This window comes from Heptranchias perlo, unplaced genomic scaffold (assembly GCF_035084215.1).
Source record: "Heptranchias perlo isolate sHepPer1 unplaced genomic scaffold, sHepPer1.hap1 HAP1_SCAFFOLD_55, whole genome shotgun sequence".
NCBI lineage: Eukaryota > Metazoa > Chordata > Chondrichthyes > Hexanchiformes > Hexanchidae > Heptranchias > Heptranchias perlo.
In genome coordinates, this window is record NW_027139570.1 from 2,640,805 (window position 1) to 2,657,658 (window position 16,854).

Consider the following 16,854-nt stretch of genomic DNA (forward strand, 5'->3'; position numbering starts at 1 on the left):
TAGCAGGATCGATTCTTGCATTCTCCACTCATCTTTTGACTTGGGTCAATTGTCCAGAAACAAAAGTGGCGTCAGTTTTCAGCGAGTCCACGGTCCATGTGCTTCTTAAGCTTCACTGCGTGCTACTGTACAGAGAGGTCAAGGGGCAGCTAATCTTTTTGTGTGCTGCAGGAAGCAAAAATTCTTGATTTTGGTCTTGAGCAAAGATGGAAAAAAAAGCATAATGATGCCTTCTCTGAGGATTGAACTCAGGACCTTCAGATTATGAGACTGACGCGCTGCCTTCTGCGCTAAGAAGGCACTTGATGCAGAAATGCCCAGGCAGCAGTACCAAGTAGGACAGTTTGCAAGGTGTAAAATCATAAACCAATCCGCAGTTTGCAAAATCTCTCCATCCAGTTGGAAATCGAACCTACAATCTTCTGAATTTTGGTCAGACACATTCCCCATTGCTCGACTGGCCAAAGGTGTGTCGAGTAAGTCGGAGCTCAAACGCTCACAGCGCTGCGGTATGAGCAGGTACCGAGTCAGTCTCGGTCATGCCCACACGACTTCACGAGTCCAGGAGTGTCAAAAGGCACACGGTGAACAATCACCAAAGAGAGAGACCTTTGCTGCTTCCCTTCGATAGCTCAGCTGGTAGTGTGGAAAACTTGTGGAGATTAAAACTTGAAAGCAAAATCACTCTTAAATCGTTGGTTAAATTCTGGCTCAAAATAGTGAACGTGCTTTCGGAGTGAGCGGTATTGAGCTCAAGGCCGCTCTCTTAACTTTACAGACTGCTTGCTGCTTAAAATGTTGGCACTTTTCCTTTCTCAAACCTGAAAGCTGTTTTACTCGAGCATTTGCCTCTGCTCACCAGCAGGGAGTGCCTTTGAGCAACAACACGTCAAACCGCACTCACTTTCAGGCAAAAAAGACTTCTGTCAGTCTTTTGGACAGGTCTCTCGCTGCTCAAAGGAGTGCCGTTGAGCAGCAATTTAAAAAAAAATATTCGAAATATACTTTATTTCATAAATTTAATGATACATACAGTTCAGGGTTAAAGTTCGCAATTTCAATTCAAAACAATACAAAACATATCGCACACACGATGATCCCATTATTTCAATACAATACACAGTACATGTCTTGGAATACATTCTGTATAAATAAAGGTGGGATGGCTTTACACGGTGCTCTTTCCCATAGGGCCCTTGCGTAGACCGCAACGCGCCTCAGTGCGTCCCGCAGCACGTTCTCCTGGACCTTGGAGTGTGCCAGTCGGCAACACTCAGTCGTGGACAGCTCCTTCAGCTGGAATTCCAGCAGGTTTCGGGCGGACTGAAGGGCCTCCTTCACCGAGTTGATGGTCTTCCAGCAGCAGCTGACATCTGTCTCGGTGTGCCTCCCGGGGAACAGTCCATAGAGCACAGCGTCCTGTGTTACCGAGATGTTGGGGATCAGCCGGGACACACACCAACGCATCTCTCTCCAAACTTTCTGCGAAAAGGTCCAGTCCACCAGGAGACGGAGGACGGTCTCAGTCCCGTTGCAGCCTTGAATGCAGCTTGAGGTGGTGCTGAGGTACCGTACATGTTGGAAGGACTGCAGGGGAAGGGCCCTTCTCACCACCATCCAGCCCATATCCTGGTGCCTGTTGGTCAGTTCTGGCGACGAGACGTTCTGCCAAATGGGAACTGACCGATCGGATCCACCCTCTCCTTTTCCTGCACGACCCCCAGAACGTTCCACTGTCTCACGGCCTTGTGGTCGAAGTGGTTCTTCCTCAGGAACTTCTCCACCTGGGACAGTGGTGGGGGACGATCCAGCTGGACGGGACGTCCTGCGTCTGTTCGGCCACCATGACCAGACCCAGTTTTCTCAGTGTATTGGACAGGTAGAAACTCAGCACGTAGAGACATTTGGTGTTTTTGTACCGGGTCTCTACACCCATCCTGAGGCCGCCAAATGCAAAAGTGGCCATCAGGATCAGGGCAGCATTGGGGACGCTTCTGCCCCCTTTGCCTGGGGACTTGTACATGGTGTCCCTGTGGACACGTTCTACCTTGGACCTCCAGACGAAGTGGAAGATAGCTCGGGTGACTGTTGCGAAGGAACTGTGGGGAATGGGCCAGACGCTGGCCACGTAGAGCAACACCGCGAGTACTTCACACTTCATCATCAGGTGCCTGTTGGTTATGGAGAGAGAGCGTCCCACCAACATACCAAGCTTCTGTTTGGCTATGGCGACCCGCTCCTCCCATTTCTTGGTGGAGGCTTGGGGCCCCCCGAACCCGATCCCCAACATCATCAGGTAGCCCGACCTGACGGTTAAAGGGACAAAGGATCGGGTCTCCCACCTGCCATAGAATATGTCCTCACTCTTACTGCGGTTCACTGTGGCCCCCTCGAGGCCAGCTCGAAACGTTCGCAGATGCACATCAGTCTGTGGACCGACTGCTGATTGGAGCAAAAGACGGTGACGTCATCCATGTACAGGGTGGCCCAATCCCGAGAATCTGCACTGCACGGGATCGTCAACCCCTGATACCTGTGTCCTTCCTGATGGACGGGGTAAATGAACAAGACCACGGAGAGTCGACAGCCCGGCCTGACCCAAGAGCTGATTGGAAAACTCTCTGACTCCCGCCCATTGATTGAGAATGCTCTATGGATGTCCGCGTAGAAGCAGTCGGATCCAATCGCGGATTCCCTCCCCAAGCCCTGTTTTGAAGACCACGTCCATCATGTACGTGTGGAATATCCTGTCAAAGGCCTTCTCCGTGTACAGGCTGATGAGGCAGATGTTCACCGCCTTTCTTGCACGTAGGCGATCGTATACCTGGGCAGCTCAAGGCTATCTGAACTCTTCCTGCCGGGTACAGTGCAGGTCTGATCCGGGTGGATCACCCGCTCCAGAGCAGACTTGAGCCTGTTGGCGATGACCTTGGACAGAATCTTGCATTCGGCATTTAGCAAGGAAATGGGTCGCCAATTTCTTATTTCTTCCCTCTCCCTCTTCTGCTTGTAGATGAGGGTGATGATGCCTTTCGTCATGGACTCTGAAATGCTGCCTGCCAGAAGCAAACTCACCTACACATCCAGTAGGCCTGGGCCTATCCACTCCCACAGAGCCGAGTACAACTCAACCGGTAAAACATCATTCCCCGGATTTCTACTATTGTCGAAGGACCGGACGGCCTTTGTCAGCTTTACCAAGGTCAGTGGGCGATCCAGGCTCTGTCAATCGCTGTCCTCTTAGGCCTCCGTAATAGAGGACAGGAAGGGTTGGGAGGCCGTGCTGTCTCTGAGCTTTGCGTCATACAGTCCGGCTAAAAGGATTTACTGATCCTCAGTATGTCGGTCTGTGAAGACGTCACCGAGCCCTCTTCCTCCTTCAGACTGCTGATCACCAGAGGTCTCTCTGTGCAGCTTCTGGAAGAAGAAGTGCGAACACTTCTCGCCCTGCCCCACGGAGCGGACTCTGGACCGAAAGGTGATCTTCGAGGCCTCGGAGGCGAAGAGTGAGACTTTCTGGCCCTTCAACTCCCTGAGTTCCTCCCCGACATCGATTCCCATCGACTGCAGCTGGAGCAGATCCTGCACGCTTTAATGGAGCTGGGACAATTTCCTCTGTCTCTCTCTTGCCCCTTGAACTGGACGGGTCAAACCGTGAGATCAGAGGCTGAGGCTCTTTAACTGGATGGGTCACAACGTGAGATCTCAGGGTGAGGCCGCTTTAACTGGACAGGTCACACCGTGCGAGCTCACGGTGAGACAACTTGAACTGGATGGGTCAAACCGTGAGATCTCAGGGTGAGACCCTTTTAACTGGACGGGTCACACCATAAGATCTCAGGGTGAGACACCTTTAACTGGACGGGTCAAACCGTGAGATCTCAGGGTGAGACCCCTTTAACTGGACGGGTCACACCGTGAGATCACACGGTGAGACTGCTTTAACTGGACGGGTCAAACCGTGAGACCTCAGGGTGAGGCCGCGTTAACTGGACGGGTCTCACCGTGAGATCACAGGGTGAAGTCCCTTTAACTGGACGGATCACACCGTAAGATCACAGGGTGAGGCCCCTTTAACTGGACGGGTCACACGATGAGATTACAGGGTGAGGCCCCTTTAACTGGACGGGTGACACCGTGAGATCTCAGGGAAAGGCTCTGTGATTCCAGGTGGTATTTCCTGGCTCGGCTAATTTAAATATGTGAGGCGATGAGAGTGTTGGAGAAATGAAGGCTTGAGATGGCAGAAGCACAGGGTCTCAGCAGCAGTGGGACCAGGACTGTACTTTGTAACTGGTGCAGGGAAAAAGCAGTGGGAACGGAAATCACAAAATCACAAGAGACTTAGAGGTCCATGTATATAGATCATTAAAATGTCATGGACAGGTACAGAAAATAAGCATAAAAGTCTCATGAATGCTGGCCTTTATATCTGGAAGACCAGAATACAATGGGGTAGAAGTTATGCTACAACTATACAAAGCCCTGGTTAGACCACACTGAGAGTACAGTGTTCAGTTGTGGGTACCACACCTTCGGAAGGACATATTGGTCTTGGGAGTGCAGCGCAGATTTACGAGAATGTTACCTGGACACTGAGGAGGAAATTTGGATAGGACCTGTTTTTGGGCGGGAGGAGCACGATCCGCTGTTACCCCGTGCCCAATGGTCCCTGCGCAGGCAGGACGAGATTTTCGTCAGGCCTGAGGACTCACCTGCAATCTGCGTTGGAGATCAGCGTTGAACGAGGATTGCATGAAATTCGCACTTTCCACCAGCAGGGGGAAGCTCCAATCTCTAAAAGGCAGGCTGTCTGTTAGAAATCTATCAAAGGTAGCTGGTACCTGTTATTTGCTGAATATAACAGCCTGCTGTCTGCAAGGAGTATGAACGGAGATGAGACATCGCACACATATACCACGGATGCAGGTCCCATCCCTATTTTGACATACTGATGAGTTAATTTAAAATATCGAATAAAGGTTGCACACCACTCAATCCCACATCCTCCAATCTGCATGCCAGAACTCACCAATCTGCCGGTCTGAGAACACGGGCACCAAGGTTCTCTGCTGAATCTCTTGGTGCAAGAGGTGGACTGAAGGAGGGACATCCTATATCCACGGTAGGCAAGAGGTCCTCCAGACATACACCCAAAAGTTAGTGGGAGGCAGTCGGGGATGAGGTCAATGCCAGGTGCACAGTATCATGAACACGGATACAGTACAGGAAGAAGTTCAATGCTTTGACATGAGTGGTCAAGATGAGCGAGGTCAACTTTCAAGTGGCGCCTCCTACCAACTGCACCAATAGCCGCACCCATTGCTCCACGCAATACACACTCCATCACCCATACACCAACACACTCTTTCCATCAGTACTCAACCCTCTCGCCCTAACACATTACCAACATTGCAAGCCGCTCAGCCACAACTCACAGGCCACACACACTGGCAGCTATTCACCATCATAGGAACATCACCAGACACACATCCCGCTTTCTTGCAGGAGAAGCTGGCACATATCAGGAGGCAGCAAGTGGCGGTGGCATTTTGCCCCTCGAGCCTTTTCCATCATTCGATCAGATCAGTGTGGGCCTGTGACCTAACTCCATATATCCGCCTTAGCCCCATATCCCTTAATACCATTGGTTCACAGAAATCTATCAATCTCTGATTTAGAATTCTTGATTGAGCTAACATCAACTGCCGTTTTACAGAAGACCGTTCCAAACTTTTCCCACACTTTGTGCGTCGAAGCATTTCCTCACTTCACTCCTGCACGTCCTGGCTCTGAATGTTAGGCCAAGTCCCCGCGTCCTAGCTGAGGTATTAAATGAGTACTTTGCATCTGTCGTTACCAAGGAAGAAGAAAACTCACAGAAAAAAAGGAGGTCGTTGAGATATGGGACAGACTAAAAATTGATAGAGGAACTACTAGAAAGGCTGGCTGTACTTAAATAAATAAGTCACCCGGTCCGGCTGGGATGCATCCAAGATTGCTGAGGGAAGTAAGGGTGGAAATTGCAGAGGTTCTGGCCATAATCTTCCAATCATCCTTAGATATGGGGGTGGTACCCGAGGACCGGAGAATTGCAAATGTTACACCCTTGTTCAAAAAAGGGTGTAAGGATAAACCCGGCAACTACAGGCCAGTCGTTTAACCTCGGTGGTGGGGAAGCTTTTAGAAACGATAATATGGGACAAAATTAATTGTCACTTGGACAAGGGTGGATTAATAAAGGAAAGCAAGCACGAATTTGTTTAAAGCAAATCGTGTTTAACTAACTTGACTGAGTTTTTTGATGAGGTAACAGGAGGTTGATGAGGGGATTGCATTTGATGTGTACATGGACTTTTAAAAGATGTTTGATGAATTACCGCATAATAGGCTTGTCAGCAGAATTGAAGCCCATGGAATTAAAGGGGCAGTGGGAGCATGGATACGAAATTGGCTCAGTGACAGTAAACAGAGAATAGTCGTGAACGATTGTGTTTCTGACTGGAGGAAGTGTTCCCCAGGGGCCGGTGCTGGGACCACTGCTTTTCTTGATATATATTAACGACTTGGAATTGGGTGCACAGGGCACAATTTCAAAATTTGCAGATGGCTCAAAAATTGGAAGTGTGGTGAACAGTGAGGAGGATAGTGAAAGATTTCAAGAGGAGATAGGTAGGCTGGTAGAATGAGCGGACACATGACAGATGAAATTAACGCAGAGATGTGCGAAGTGACACATTTTGGCAGGAAGAGGAGAAGCAATATAAACTAAATGGTACAATTCTCAAGGGAATTCAGGAACACAGAGACCTGGGGGTATATGTGCACAAATCTTTGAAGGTGGCAGGATAGTTTGAGAAATCGGTTAAAAAAACATGTGGCGTCTAGGGCTTTATAAATGCAGACATGGAGTACAAAAGCAAGGAAGTTATGTGGAACCTTTATAAAACACTGGTTCGACCACAGCTTGAGTATTGTGTCCAATTCTGGGCATCACACTTCAGGAAGGAAGTGAAGAAGATAGATAGGGTGCCGACAAGATTTACTAGAATGTTCCCAGGGATGAGGGACTTCAGTTACGTGGAGAGCCTGGAGAAGCTGAGATTGTTCTCCTTCGAGCAGAGAAGGTTAAGAGGTGATTTGATAGAAGCGTTCAAAATCATTTCAGGTGATTAGCAAAATAACAAAAGGCGATATGAGGAAAAATCATTTTAATGCAGCGAATTGTTATGATCTGGAATGCGCTGCCTGAAAGGGTGGTGGAAGCAGATTCAATCATGGCCTTCAAAAAGGAATTGGATAAATACTTCAAGTGAAAAACTTTGCAGGGCGACAGGGTAGAGCGGGAGATTGGGTCTAACGGATTGCTCTTATAAAGAGCCGGCACGGGATCGATAGGCCGAATAGCCTCCTCCTGTGCTGTAACAAATGTATGATTCTCTGATTTTGAAGTGTAGTCATTGTGGTAATGTTGGAAATGCTGCAGCCAATTTGTACACAGCAAGATCCCAAATACTGCAATGAGATGAATGACCAGAAAATCGGTTTTAGTGATGTTGGTTGAGGGATAAATATTGACCAGGACACCGGGTAGATCTCGCCTGCACCTTTTAGAATCGTGCCGTGGGATCTTTTTCATCTAGACAGATGGGGCTTCAGTTTAACGTCTCGTCTGCAAGGCGGCATCCACAACAGTGCAGCACTTCCTCAATACGACCCGTTCGACAGTACAGCGCTCCTTCACTACTGACCCTCCGACAGTGCAGCACTTCCTCAATACTACCCCTTCGACAGTACAGCGCTCCTTCACTACTGACTCTCCGACAGTGCAGCACTTCCTCAATACTACCCCTTCGACAGTACAGCGCTCCTTCACTACTGACTCTCCGACAGTGCAGCACTTCCTCAATACTACCCCTTCGACAGTACAGCGCTCCTTCACTACCGACCCTCCGACAGTGCAGCACTTCCTCAATACTGCCCCTTCGACAGTACAGAGCTCACTCACTACTGACCCTCCGACACTGCAGCACTTCCTCAATACTACCCCTTCGACAGTACAGCGCTCCTTCACTACTGACCCTCCGACAGTGCAGCACTTCCTCAATACTACCCCTTCGACAGTACAGCGCTCCTTCACTACTGACCTTGCCACAGTGCAGAACTACCTCGATACTGTCCATTCGACAGTACAGCGCTCCCTCCGTACTGATCCTCCGACCGTACAGTGCTCCCTCACTACTGACCCTCTGACAGTGTTGCATTCCTGCAGTACTGACCCTCTGACAGTGCAGCAGTGCGTCCATACAGCCCCTCCGACAATGCATCCCTCCCTTAGTATTGACCCTGCGACAGTGCAACACTCCCTCAGTACTGACCCTCCGACAGTGCAGCACTCCCTCAGTATTGCCCCGCGACAGTACAGTGCTCCCTCAGAATGGCACTGTTGTGTCTGCCCGGATTATGTGTTCATGTCTCAGGAGTTGGATTTGAATTTACAACCTTCTAACTCAGAGGCGAGACTGCTACCACTGATCCACGTCTGACACCTGAAAGGGGGAGAGGGAGATGGAGCAACTTAGGTTGGGCTTTCTGGAACGTTGAGATGGCTTAAGGCACGGCTGTCAAAAGTAGGGCAAATGGACTGCGGATGCACAAGCGGCCAGAGGTGGAGGAGCAGAGTGTTTGGGAGGGGGTATCGGAATGGAGGAGGTGACAGAGACAGGGAGTGGTGAGGCTCTGATGGATTTGAATGGAAGAAAGAATAAAAATAAGCGACAGGCTTTGGAGACTAGAATCCAACGCAGGTCAGTAAGGGCTTTGGTGATTGGTGAGCAACTCACCAATCAAAAAGCCAGCGGTGGGGATGGAATCTGTGGCAAGGATGTGAAGATTTTGGGGCCAAAGATCATGACTTCCCAAATTTTAACTGGAGGAAATTGTGTCTCATCTCAATCAGGGTGTGGGTCTGACAACACAAAGACATTGGAAGGGTCAAGGGAGGCGGTGGTTTTGTCAGCGTCCATCTGAAAGCTGTTGCATGTCTGTGGACTGTGTCACCAAAGGGCAGCATGTAGATGATGAAGAGGAGGGAGCCAAGGATTGGGAAGAGAAGCTTCTCCTGACTATGATCAGATAGGTGAGTGGAACCAATTGAGGGTAGTCCCAGCAAAAGAGGCCAGTGTCTGGAGAATGAGGAGGTAACTGGATGGGTTTTCTGTCGGTAAGGCGGGGTGGGCCATGGAGGGATCTAATCCCAGGAATAAGAATTTTAAATTTAAGGGATATGGAACTGGGAGTCGGTGAGGGTCAGGGAGGCCGAGCAGGACCTGGTGCTGGTTGGACACGGATTACACAGTTTTGGATGAATTCACGTTTATGGAAGGTGGAGGTTGGGTGGCCGGCCAGGAGTGCCGTAGGAATGGAGTCTGTTGGTGGGGGGGGTGCAGGGAACAGAGGCATTAATGAGGGTTTCAATGGCAATGGGCTGAGGAAGGAATTGAGGCGGGTGAGGAAATCACGGGGCCTATGTGAAGGAGGTCAAATCGGGTCATGAGCTGATCTCGGTGTTGCACGGGGACAATTTTACTGGAGCCGTTAACCAATGTGGAATAAACGAGTAAACATCTGCAGTAAAATAGCGGAGAGAGGCATGTCAATGGGACACGTTCAGTGTACGTCCCCTAATATCACCCACAGTCATTTCTGTCAAAGACTCACAATTCATATTCTAACTGGGGAAACTGCAGGAACAGAGTGAAACGGGTCTGCTTTTGTCCCTGGATTCAGTCTACACAGCGGAGAAATCGGTCTAAATTATAACTGAATCTCCAGGAGTGAACATGGTCAACACAATGATATAAAAACTGTAAATGGAGCTGCTCATTATTGTTGGATCAGTCCTGTATGAGATCAGATTTAAACTTTATTCCTGAGAGAGATCTGATTAAGTTGATAAACTGGGCTTTGAGATGTTTGTGTTACATTCACCACATTATTTACATCGGAGTCAAAGCTGCTGATATAATGTGTTTGTTAAACTGACTGTAACTAATAGCAATGATCAGGGGTAAAACCGTGTCAGTGGAGACTTATCCCCTGTATAAATCAGGGCTTGTTGGAATGGATCAGCACAGAGTGCCTGCCGTAGCTGCGGTTTCCAGACCAACAGAAGTCAGTGCTTCTCACAGAAATGGAATATCCAGTGATGGTTCAGATAGAACGTATTTATTATCCTGTTCTTGCAGCCGTTGGAGTTCCGGGTAAGCCGTTCTTTCAGCTGTTAATGGTGTAAATCGGTGTTAACTCTGCTGCTGTACTTGGCAAATTGTTTTTCCCCCTGCATATTTCACAGTCACCTGTTCTGCACTATTGGTTGAATGGTGGAATGTAGGAGGTGCATTATATCTGTCATGAACTTTGTATATCCAACACTGGCATTCTTACTGGATCATTCTCTGTACTGAATATATTGGAATCTGGATTCTGGGCGAAGAGTTGGTATCATATTATCAGGAGCTGTTAAGGTTTTCTTGTTGTGGAACCAACCTGCCCTGGAATATGTTTTCATCAATGTGTTTTCAATGATTGATAATGAGACAGCTCACGGTCTCAGTGTTACAAGGAGGCAGTGCAGTGTCCTCCCTCCCCAATAACATGCTTCAGTTTAACTGGGATTTCAATGTATTTATTGGTGATCACTGTTATGAAATATTATTTCATTATGTGTGTATCTGACGCCGTTTCAGATGTCTGGTTACTGAACTGAGTTTGCTGCTGAATCTTTCACATCTCCTTCTCTGCTTCACTGTGGATGAATTCACTGACTGTCACTGGACTTCATTGTAAAATGAAATGTTTTGATGTTTTGTTGTCTCAATTTGCACTGTCCCTGTTGGAATCAGGAGGCCTTCTGTGTATCTGTAGATTATAAGTATGATGTTGGCGTTTTGTTAATTGAACAATCCCGCCATCTATCACTTTACTTTATAATTACAGGAGAAGGAATCTCAATTATTGTGAGATCAGCCTCGGAGAGGCATTCGATTCTGTTTATTCCATGATTTGTAGATGAATTGAACAGTGTTGTTGAACAGGTGGAGAATTGAATGATCTGTAGAAACATTAAACTATTCCACAGAGGCTTCACTATTTAATAAACTGACACTGAGAATAGGATCGTTGGAACACGGGGCTGGTGAACAGAATGCAGGCACAGGATGATAGGATTTAATCGGATATGAAAATGGACTTGAGAAAGAGAATAGAATGAATGATGGAGAGGGCGACTGAGCGGGAAAGCGAGAGGTTGTGGTGTGAATAATTCATCCGAATGAACTGCTGAAACTTCCAGTAAAATTAAACAGAGAAAATGTGATTTGAAGGTGTTTTTATGATGTGGTCAGATTGGGTGAGTTTTTACTGTGGGACTCGCTCCTCATGTTCATATCATTGTCAGGTCCTCAGACTGTTTTTGTGAATGTTCCTTACTTTCCAACTTAACAGTAAACATAATTAAAAATTTACTTCAAAAATAGAATCAGAAATTTCTTGATTGTAATCAATTATTCGGAAACTGTTTTTTTCAAGCTCGGATAAGTTCAATAACAACGTGATTAATTGTATTAATACTTTTCATTTTAAGTTTCATTGAATTTGCAAATTAAATTTATTGAACACATTTTGTATCAAACACAGGTTCCCTGACACCAATAACTACAGAAATGTAATAGTTGGATTATGTACAGTCTCTCCCTGTGAATCCCAGCCTCTGCTCTCACTGCAATGAATCCTCTGTCTCGTCAGTTCCTTCAGTTTGTCCGTTTTCCCAAACCATCTGCTCCTGACACCTCTCGAGCACGGACTCGTCCATTCACACCACTCTTTTCCTTGACTCCCTCCCAATCTCACTCACTGTCAGCTCTCTTAACCCAGAGTAACACACAAGCTGCACCTCCCGCGTCCTCTCACCTTCCGACACTTCCCTCTCTTTTCCATCCGTCTGGAGCCCAAATCTGGCTTTAATCCGCTGGATTCCCGGTGTGTAAAACCCCTTCTCCCTTCCCCACCGGCACTGAGCTCTCACTCAGCCCTTCCAGTGGATCCGGTGCTCACTTTATTCACTTTCTGTATCCATCTCCCAATTCATTATTGATCATTGTGTTTAAAAACATCTCTCTGCCCGAAAGCGCTGCCCAGGTCAATAAATCACTTTCCACACTTCGATGCAGCAACAAAGCTGGAAATTTCACTTCAGATCCTCCCCTCATGACTGCAGGTCTGATCAGTAATTTCTCTGTTCCCTTACAGTTAACTTGGTGGCGATTGTGATCCTGTCCCGAGGAAAGTGCGGTCTCTCCAGATGTATCAGTGCCTACCTGGTGGGAATGGCAGTGGCCGATCTCCTGGTCGTTATCATTGGTGTGATATTGAATTGGATTGGTCTGATTTATTTCAGAGATTCATTCCTGCTCATTACTCCAGTGTGTAGTTTTCTTGCCTCCTTGAGTGCTGCAGTCACTGTGGTTTCTGTGTGGTTCACAGTCGCTTTCACCTTTGATCGATTTGTGGCCATTTGTTGTGAGAAGCTGAAAACTAAATATTGCACCAAGAGAACGGCGGCTGTGGTTCTGGGAACAGTGAGTGTGCTGGGCTGTTTGGTGAATGTCCCCACGTACTTTACATTTGAACCTTACGTTATAATTGATAATGTTCCCTGGTTTTGTGAGGTTAAACCGAGCTTCCGTACTTCCCCCGCATGGTCCGCATTTGTGATGTTTCACCTCATTTTAACCCCTTTTATCCCGTTCTGTCTGATTTTTCTGTTCAATGTTCTGACAGTCAGGCGTATTTTAGTGTCCAGTCGAGTCCGCAGGGGACTCCGGGGCCGCAGCAATGGAGAGAATCTGAGTGATCCAGAGATGGAGAACCGAAAGAAATCCATCATTTTACTCTTCAGTATATCGGGCAGTTTTATACTGTTGTGGCTGACAAAGGTTGTATTTTTCATTTATCTGCGAATTGCAGACATTCGGTATTTTTACTCCTTCATCGACCCTGGTTATCTCACAGATCACACATCAAAGATGCTGCAGCTTCTCAGTTCCTGCACAAACACGTGTATTTATGTCCTGACCCAGACTAAATTCAGAGAGGAGCTGAAGAACGCGGTGAAATACCCGCTCAATCTAATTGTTAAACTAATGAAATCAAAGAAAGAACTGAAGGGTTTCAAGCACGAGAACTAAATCCCATTTCATACTCCATCTCCTACACTTCCCGGGGGATGGAAAGTACATTTTATATTAGCAGCACAGAAATATGAAATGATCTTAAATATTATTCTGAGATTATATTTTATTGATAATCTCACCTATTGAGGCAGGGTTTGCTTTGCAGAAAACACGTGAATTGTTGCTCAAAATGGCGGCATTAAAGAGCTCAGCTGGACTTTAATTAACTGACTGCAAGACAAAATGGGCAAAGCTGGAAATCAAAGTCACTTCTGTGGACCTGATCAGGATGTGTGTACTTCACATAAATGGTGAGAGAGAGGGAGAGAGGAAGGGAGAGAGGAAGGGAGACAGAGGCAGAGAGAGAGAGGGACAGAGAGAGAGAGGGAGGGGGAGAACGGGAGACAGAGAGAGAGTGAGAAAGAGCGAGTGAGGGAGCGAGAAAGAGGGAGAGAAAGGGCGAGGCAATTCGAGAGAGACAGAGACAGAGAGAGGGAGATAGAGAGAATGAGAAAGGGAGAGTCAGAGACAAAGAGAGTTGGAGAGTGACAGAGAAAGAGAGACAGAGAAAGAGAGACAAAGGGGAAGAGAGTGGGAAAGGGCTAGGGAGGGAGAGAGGGTGGGAGAGAGAGAGAGAGAGATAAAGAAGGAGAGGCAGAGAGACAGAGAGGGAGATATAGAGAGTGGGAAGCGAGGGAAAGAGGGACAGAGAGAGAGTGAGACAGAGAGAGTGGCACAGAGAGAGACAGAGATTGAGACCAGGAGAAAGACAAAGAGAGAGGCAGGGAGAGAGAGACAAAGAGAGAGTGAGAGACGAGAGCCAGAGAGAGGGACAGACAGAGAGAGAACATAAGGACAAAATATATGTACCAATTAGAAAAGTGCAGAAATAAAGAAGGGCAGAGAGAGTTACTCAGAGACGGAGAGAAATAAAGAGTAAATTATTAAGACAAGAGGGAAAAATGAAGAGAGAAAGAAAGTATATATATATATATATATATATATATATATATATATATATATAATGAGAGAGAGAGACACTGCCAAGTAATTACAAAGTGATTGGAGAAGATAGGTAAATAGACAGATGAAATCAATTCAAAATAACTAGAGACTGAGAGAGAGTCAGAGCAGGAGAGTGTCGGACATAAAACGAAAAAGAGAAAGAGAAAAAGAGGAACAGAAATCAGGGAGAAAATATAAAACAGGAGAGAGGAGGAGAAATACAAATATTAAAACAGAGACTGAGAAAGATGGAATGAAATACAGTAACAGATGCAAAGAAGAGTTCGAAAAGTCAAATAGAAACAGAGAGAAAGAAGTAGACAGAAGTAGAGCTGCAGAGAGTGAGAAGCAAACAGAATGAAATAAAGACAGATGGAAAGGGAAGGAGGAAGAGACAGATCGAAAGAAGGAAAAGGGAAAAGTAGATCCACAGAGAGAAACAAAGAGAGAGGTGATGCCGGGAGGCAGCTCAATAAAGTCACTCAGTCTTGTGTACCTGACCCTGACCATTACTTACTGCAGGAGTTTCCCAGCTGCTCTGTGTAGTAAAAAAAGTCATCTGATAAACGAAAGCCTGAGACTAAATCGGCTTCAGCATGTCTGAAGTAAAAGGACGATTAAAAGGAGGAAGGGCTGTTGGAAGGATTGTTAATGACACTTGTGAAAGACCACACAGCAGAGGATAGATCCCCATAGCAATAATAACGATTCCAGGAGGGCTGGAGATGGTTTGAACACCTGCCGGCTTGACTTGGTTACGTTGTGGACACTGAGAGAAAACAATCGTGGGTTGTATTTGTAGGAACCTATTTTTGATAAGCTAACGTCCCAGAGGTGTGGTTCGATGTTACAAAGCAGCTGGGCAGAAGTTGAGTGGGGAGAGACGCAGATCCACCACTGCCGCTCCAAACTCACCTTTCGCTTCCTCGCAGCACCACCTCACCTGGAATCTTCCTGACTGCTCGCTACCTCCCAGCTTGATGCCTCGATGCTGGTTCACAGATTGCCTGTGAAGCAGATGAGCTGGATACAAGACAAAGACAGGGTACACTATAACGGTATCCATCAAAATACCTGGAATCTTCCAGGCAAGCTTGCGTCAACCATAAGGATAGAACTTTCGTTATCAGCTTCGTCGAAGATAGACATTGGATTTCCAAACGGTTATGCATTTTGGGAATTCGGAATGTGTTGTTTTATTCGTGTTAAAGCAATTCTAAATCGGACAGAAATCCAACGTGTTGATTAAATTGAAATGTAATTTTTTCTAGTGTATTCAGAATAATAAATTATTGTTTTGTTCATAAAGCCATGGTTTGTGACTGATGTTTCTTTAGGATAAAGAGCCCATTATTTAAATGTAAAATTAAACCTTGTGAAGATAAAAAGGAATTGCCCCAAATTAAAGTGTAAAATCACTTTGCACCTTTTTGCTCCTCCATCTGGACCATGTGTAACTTTCCCAGTGAGCTGCTGGATTCTGTAATAAATCACAATGTACTCTTACCCCTTCTGCTGTGTTACTAAACTAGACAGGGTCCCGCAGCACTCTCCTGACCTGTTACTGTTACAAATACTGTTATTGTTTCAGATTAAAGAAAAATATGAATAATAGAGAATTAAACCAAATCCCAGATCAGAACTACATTCAGATTGAGTCCAATTTTACGTTGATTTATTTAATACAAGCAAGAATTGCATTCTCTACACCAAATGGCTCATTTGACCTTTCCTCCGAATGTCTGGTCTCTCCTTCTCTGTAAGAATTAAGTCCAAATAACCAAATATTAATCCATTTTTTTGCAGAAGTTTACATTTTGGTCTTTGATTCCCTCACTGCACCGCTGTCTTTGTGTTAAACACCAGCTAGTTCCAGTCTCACTCAGTTTGTATCTTTAACTGTAGTGCAACAGTGATTTAACAGGAACAGCAAATGAACCCTCTCCCTGTCTCTCACCATGACAAGCTCCACCTTGTCCCTCAGTAAGATGGCTGCCTTATTGGCGGCCATTATGTTTCAGGATCAGGGCCGCCATTTTGTTTCAGCTTCATGGCGGACAATTTGTTCAATATGTCTATCTTGCCCCCCAGTAAGTTGGTCGTCTTTCCTCAAAGATAAATGGCCAACTTGCCCCTCAGTTAATTGGCCGCCTTGCCCCTCAGTTAAATGGCCGCCTTGCCCCTCAGTAAGATTACTGCATTGCTGGTGTCAGTTTAGTTTCAGGTTCATGACATTGAAGTTGTTCATAGATTCATTGTTTCATGGTCGGTACAGCACAAGAGGAGGCCATTCGGCCTACTGTGCATGTGCCAGCTCTTTGAAAGGGCTGTCGAATTAGTCCCATGTCCCCCTCTGCCCTTTCCCCACAGCCTTTATGGGGGCTTTGTAATAGTAGTTGTGCTATGGAAATACATATATATGTATAGATGCAAATTTATGTTGTCGTTGTTGCTCTAATATATAAATACAAGTTGTTGTTGCCGATAGATTGTCTCTCAATCTTTTACTCTTCAGATTCTTCTCCTTTATAAACTGGGCTTTGTTTCTGTGTAAATGAATGTTGCTGAGAGATTGTTTCTGTAACTGTGTGAGGGATGTTGTTTTGTATTAGTTTTT

The 16,854-nt window shown here is 46.4% G+C and overlaps 1 non-coding gene across 1 annotated transcript; it reads right to left on the bottom strand.

The window, feature by feature from the left end:
• Positions 1–227: 227 nt before the first annotated feature.
• Positions 228–300, bottom strand: trnam-cau (transfer RNA methionine (anticodon CAU)). Its single transcript has one exon. It is a non-coding gene; the product is annotated as a tRNA-Met (tRNA).
• Between the last annotated feature and the right edge of the window lie 16,554 nt (positions 301–16,854).